Source organism: Larimichthys crocea, chromosome X (genome assembly GCF_000972845.2).
Source record: "Larimichthys crocea isolate SSNF chromosome X, L_crocea_2.0, whole genome shotgun sequence".
Lineage (NCBI taxonomy): Eukaryota > Metazoa > Chordata > Actinopteri > Sciaenidae > Larimichthys > Larimichthys crocea.
The window spans coordinates 15765673-15772225 of record NC_040020.1 but is presented as its reverse complement, the minus strand read 5'-3'; the positions used below and the strand labels follow the sequence as shown (position 1 = coordinate 15772225).

General features: G+C 38.3%; 1 long non-coding RNA gene across 1 annotated transcript; it reads left to right on the top strand.

The window, feature by feature from the left end:
* The first annotated feature begins 3248 nt into the window (after positions 1-3248).
* Positions 3249-6205, top strand: LOC113746506 (uncharacterized). Its single transcript, XR_003462934.1, has 3 exons — positions 3249-3311; positions 5068-5150; positions 6152-6205. It is a non-coding gene; the product is annotated as an uncharacterized LOC113746506 (long non-coding RNA).
* The last annotated feature ends 348 nt before the right edge of the window (positions 6206-6553 follow it).

Here is a 6553-nt window from a genome sequence, read left to right as displayed (position 1 = left end):
GGCACAGCCTTCAGGAGCAATTTGAAGATTTTTAAAATAAAAAAGTAAAACTATTTTTATTGGCTAATGTTGTTTGCAGATGAACTATACGGACAATATATGCAGGCCAGTGTTAAGTGTAATGTAAAGGCTTATTCATCATCCTACAAAATAATTTCCTTGTTAAATAAATGTCATCATTGCTTCACAAATTTAATAAATGCATGGTACATGAACAGGTAAGTCAGAAATGAGAATCTATTGTGGCAGCCTGTTCTTACTCCAGTCGTCAAGAATGACACCTTGGTCAGTGGCTTTATACTTATACACTTTATACTTTGATGCTCTAGAGTCATTTTTGGATGTGCTTGTCTGTTCAAACTCATAAAATGTGAAATATTTACAAGCATATCTATATTTTGATTGCTCTCTTGTTTTTCAAAAGCAGAGGAGGGACAACCTGCATCTGATCTGGTATCTTGAGCTATCTCGAATCAAACACAGATATGGCTATGTATGGCTGTGTGTTCTCTTGTGTTTAGTCTACCCACTGATTTGTCACTGACAAAACTAGACGAGACAGACAGTGCCACTCTTCTACAGAGAAGTTGCACCTAAAAGTGCAGTCTGTCTAGATGGTGATAGAAGTTTTCTTTTATTCCACATAAACCTGAAATCTTAACCTACCAAAACATAATTTTTTAACAAACATGGGACCAATGGAATGAACTACAATTGTGGATACTACAAAGGGTATTTGGGACTGCTCTGGGACTGCTCTGGGTTGCTTGAAGTCCTTGGACGGCATTTCTTCCAATGATTGTTACAGTCAGTACTAACGGGCTGAAAAGAGAAGAAAGGCTACTTCAGAATCAAAGTCATGGCAACACAACTGAGGACTATTGAACAAAAAGGTGAAAGATGATGATCATCAAAGCCACTAAAAGTACTGAAGTGAAGACCCCCTCAGCTGATGGAGAATTGAGGGAACAGGCAATGATACTTCAGCTTAGAACAAGCCAAACTGTACAAAACAGTGGAAGTTTTTTCAGTTTTGCGTCTTTAAATAAACGTAGAAACAAAATTCAAGTAGGACCTTATTTTAAAAATGTAGTCTTTTAAGTTTGAGTGGAAGCAAATAAGAAGATTCAAGCATTGATCATATCAGACAACGTTTTTACACAACCATGGATTACCAATCACTCCAAAACAAGAGATAAGGATACATTGTACAAGAAATACGACTTAAAATTCCAGGTAAGCTGAAATCATTCAGTGATGTGCAGTAGATTGATTTCATTTTCTCAGAAGTTTATGGGGTCTTTTAAATTTTTAGTCAGAAACACAGACATTAACAAACTAACCATTTATTACCAACGATATTCAGTTACAGATAACTTTTTTAAAAAGCTTGTTAAGGGATCTATCAAAGGATCTACGCAGCAAGGAGGACAGTATTGCTAGAAATGAAACCCACAAACTTATAATGGTACAGTCAGAGATATATATGAACATACATGAACATAGAGCTTAACCAGTACTGACAACTGAATAACATCTAGAACAATCTATGATGCTTATCAATAGTCTATTGGTGAAATCAGAAATTAGTTTCAGTTTCCTGCCTGAACACAAACCTTTATTCAGTACATTACCAAACCTGATAAAACCTCATCTTAAACTATTTTAAATCAAATTTAGGGTAAATTATTTAAACATGAAAATGTTAACATGAATAATGCAATAGGAAGCTGGGTAAAGATCTCGCGAGTACAGCCTGTTGTATGACGTTGGCCAAACGTGAACAACTGGAAGTAACAACAAGGCAAAAGTTTTGTGCCCGTCAGACAGCTAAAATTTCCTTATAATCGCTGAAATGGTAAGACTATCAGTGTTATCTAATTATTTAAAACACCTACGTTTGTCTGTAACTAAAACGTGGCAGATGCAGATGGCAGAGAGAAAAAAAAAATGGCGAGCTGCCGAGCCCAACTCGGCAGCAGAGAGAGTGGTTTGGACTCCAAGAAAACTAAAAAGCCCTGTTTGGAAATACTTAGGATTTTGGTCAGTAGACGGCAAAAATGCGGAGCCTCGAGATAAAGTTATATGCAAGCTGTGTAAGCTACAGTTAGTTTAACATTTCACCACTAGCGACATGAGGGCACATCTCGCCACGTAGAGAGAGGGGGGGGGGCAAACGAGAGAGAGGTCTACGGTCTTAAAAGTTTTACCGTATAGGCCATTAGTTAATTTACTTATTTTGTAATGTGTAGGTATGTTTTCAAAGACATGTTAAAACTGAAAAAAAAAAAACTACTGTCTACAAGTAGTTATTTCGTTGTTATTAGTTTGTCCTCATGTATTGACATAATGCGCAGATAGATATGGTTTTTTTAAAGGGGAATTATTGCAAACGTCGTTTAGGAATTTTAAATGGAATTTGACCTCACAGTCCATTCACCCCTTTCGGAACTCTAAAACATGTGTCGGTTTTATTATTTCTGATATATACTGATACTGATTACTTCCATTAAAGATGGGTAGTTTTCGAGACTATTCGGCTCGCCATTCTGTTTCTCATTGACTCACAAGACATGTCCTGTGTGTCTTTGGACAATTGGAGCAGACTGCCACTTCTGATTCAGCTTACCATGGGGAAATTTTTCTAGACCTTTTGCCAGTCGTCATCATTTGATGCGATTGTCTCGTGCTACCCGTCCTCACAAGGAAGCGGGGAACAAAAAAACTTATGCGCTCGGCTTAGAGATACTAGTTAGTCTCATGGAAAAAAGTCTGCCTTCACATCATAGTAGCACGTTGTTGCTTATTGGCAGTAAACGATGAGACGTGTTTAATGACTGGGGAAGAGTAATCATTAAGATTACTCGTTACTGAAAAAACACCGTTACTAACGCCATATTTATAATATTTCCATCACCGTCTCTATGATACTTGTCTTATTCAAGTTCCTATTCAAGTTTTTATTTGTTTTAAAAATAAAAAATAAGTTTTTAAATGACCAACATTGAGTGTGGCAGACGTAGGAGGACAAAGTTCATATTTTCATATATGTTCATATATATAATGTTCATATTGTTCTGTTGTTTCACACTCAGGTTCAAGCCATACCGTCAGAGGAGTATATCTACTCCAGTGAGTATTAATTATTTCTCCATTTTGGCCTTCCTGTTGTACTGCAGCATATCTGTTTATTCACGCAAATGTATTCTGATTGTTTATCATTATTCCCTTCCCAGGTCCAGTTGAGGACAGACCGTACTGGTTTATATGGAGTTGTGGTGTATAATGACCAAACTTATCCCATAACTTCTGTAAGTGCATACACACTGAATAACATTTATGTACCTGATATCTGTTTTACAGTAAGAGAAAATTAATTGCTTCCCAAACCTTAAGAAAAGAAAAAAAAAAAAAAAAAAAAAAAAAAGGTCAAAGTCAGTGTTTATCATTTATACCATGGGTCAGTTTTAGAGTGGTCTGTACTGTTAGACCAGTCTTCATTTTACCCTCTAAAAAAAGTTTGACACTTTCACACTTTCTTCCTCCAGGCTAACTAAATGTAATGCTTCCAATAAGTGACATCTGCTGACCAGTGGCACCAAGTGACAAAAAAGGAAACTGTGTTCCTAATTTGTGGTTTGTTAACACTGTTGAGAAGAGACCGTTACTGGTCTGAATAGAGTTTTGTGCGTGATGTCGAACTATGCCTTAAGGTACAATAAGTAAGATATTTACTAATCATAAATAAAAGGGTGTTCCTCAGAGTTAAGGAAACAGCTCTACTAAAATACAAGCTTCTTGATAAATTACTATTGTTAGTATGTTTCTTATTTTGAAATTTGCCCTACACGTTTCATGCTAAAGACTCCAGGTTGCCAGATATGAAACGTACTACAGCCATGGAAGCAAATAAAGTGAACCAACAGAGTGAATGTTAGATTCTGTCCAACCTAAGAAGCTCCATAGGCAGACATGGAGATAATTTGAAAGAGCTCAAAAGGACCCAGAGTGCCTGTTTTTTTTAATGGGTTTCCACGTGATTTCCTCTGTGGATCAAAAAATATCTCCACCATCATCACCGCTGTCTTTTTAATGTTGTGGACTCCCACAGTGCATCGTGGAAAGTGACAAACACATTGTAAAAATTACCGACATAACCAGCAGAGGCTGTTTTCTGGGACAGAGTTCATCGTAATGTTGGTATGGAGGACTGGGCAGGTTGTTGCTTTAAACCCTAGATATCCGTATTCTGCACAATTTTACATATTGTACCTTTAACTTCTATGAGTATAGACACTGAAATAGAATAGAATAGAAAGCTTTTATTGTCATTGTACAACAGACATACTGTAAGCACAATGAAATTACAGGGGGCTTCAACAAGGTGTTGGTCGAATATAGGTAATAGTATGGTATACTGTAGTATAGCATCAGTATAGACAAAGATAAAACCACAATATAAAGTGTTACGACCCAACAAATGCAAAAATAAAATATAGATGCTATACAAAGAAAACAGGTAGGGAAGTGCAGAGGCTGTTGAGCCTTCCTGATGACAGCCTTGGTGTTTGCAGACCAGAACAGGTCAGCAGAGATGGTGCACTGAGTCGCCACTGATGGTGAGGAGAGATGGATCTGCTCTATGCTTCCTGAAGTCCAGGATGATCTCAGTCTTTGTGGTGTTCAGGGCCAGATTTTTCACAGCACACCATGCGGACAGCTGCACGATCTCATCTCTGTAGGCTGACTCGTCTCCTCATGAGATCAGCCCCACTACAGTCGTGTTGTCAGTCTGAGGTCAGACATATAGTTCTGTATTGCCCGACCTGAAGGCAGTGTTGCGGTCCTTGAGGAGCATACTGACCTGGCTGGTCATCCAGGGTTTCTGGTTGGGGAAAATCTGTTTATCCACTGTGACATTCCCCATGCAGAACTTGATGTAGGACATCGTAGGACAACGACAAAACAAACCAAACAAAACAAATGAACATTTATGTACCTGATATGTGTTTTACAATAACAAGGCAAACATTTTTTTTTTGTCGTTTTGTGTCCTTAATGTTTTAGAGCCAGCAGACCAGAGATCAGGCACCTGTTGTGTATGGAGAATTGGAGTGGCAGCAACCCACAAAGAGAGTGACCGTTCTCTGGTAAATGCACTATGACACTTCTTAAATTTACAGTGTGAACATTAACAGGTCTCAAATTATTAGAGACTGAATTTTAGTACAAAGAACAAAGTGGTTCATTTGAACCGTTTGTACTATTTTTACATTTCTATTCATTAGTGCTTTTACATTTTGGCCAGACATTGTATAACGTTACACTATTTCTTTGCATTTCCTTTACATAAAACAACGTTTAATATTTTCCAGAATATATTTATTATTTATTTATTTATAATATTCTTCAATACGAATGGATTCTATTGTCTTTATCCTCACAATAGATTTGTTGAGATATATGTTCAGCCTCCCCTTTTTATATTTGCCCATTTTAACTTGTATAGCCAACCCAGTACAGGCAGGCGGCAGGCTCACAGGTTTATTGTATGGTACTGATGGAGGTGAATAGAGAGGAGGTAATGACTGGTGGAGGCCAAAAAAAAGATAGGAGATGGTGCAGTGTGGCTGACTGGAGAAGTGCAGGGAGGTCAGACAGGCAGATGTGAAGTTTGATTACTAGACTGAATTATCTTAGAATAGTCTGATTGTCATCAACTCAGCGGCTTGTCTATTGTCTATCAGGACATGTGAGCACATGCAGGTCCAGTCTACTCTTTTACTGTAGCATACTTTAAACTGGTTTATGTATCTTACACATGCAGGGTAAACATTTGGAGGGATGAGGTCACACAGGATTTGTTCTCTGAGGGTTTTTCCCAGGCGTGCTGTCTGACTCTGAGACTCCGCCTCTTCAGGAAGCAGAGAGGCAGGTAGAGGAAGTGCAGAGTACAGTAGGTGGAGCTTTTTCAAAGTGGGTGTAGAGCCGAGGCTGAAATACTGTAAGGCAGATGAACTGGTAGGTTGCAGGTGTGCGGGTAATCAGAAGAGGGAGCACCATATCTACACCACACACACACACACACACACACATGACTTTATCACAGTCGTCCTGTCTCCTGAAGGCCTGTCTCTCCTCTTGTCCACAGGAGGAATAAGAATGTCCGACGGGTGGCGATACTCACTGGTGTGATGTTCCTCCTGGGGTTTTTGGTCTATTTCATATTTTTTTGAAATAAATACATTTCAAACCTTCTTCAGTCTTGTCATGTTGTCTGTTTTGTCAAACAGCTCAGGATTGAAGGTCAAATGAGATCATACTTCTTACAAATATTATGGAGGAGGGTATTTTACCCTGTATTTAAATCAATTTAAGGGTTTGCTTGGGAGATTTAGAACATTAAAGAGTGCAGCCACATCAGATAATTTTAATGTGCACCATGGATCATAAAGGTCTGTTTTGCCACAGTCCTGTCTCTGTATCAGGGCTCTGTTTTCCTCATCACAATCAAACAATTGCTTTTAGGACAGATGATCCCCTTTTTGAGAGA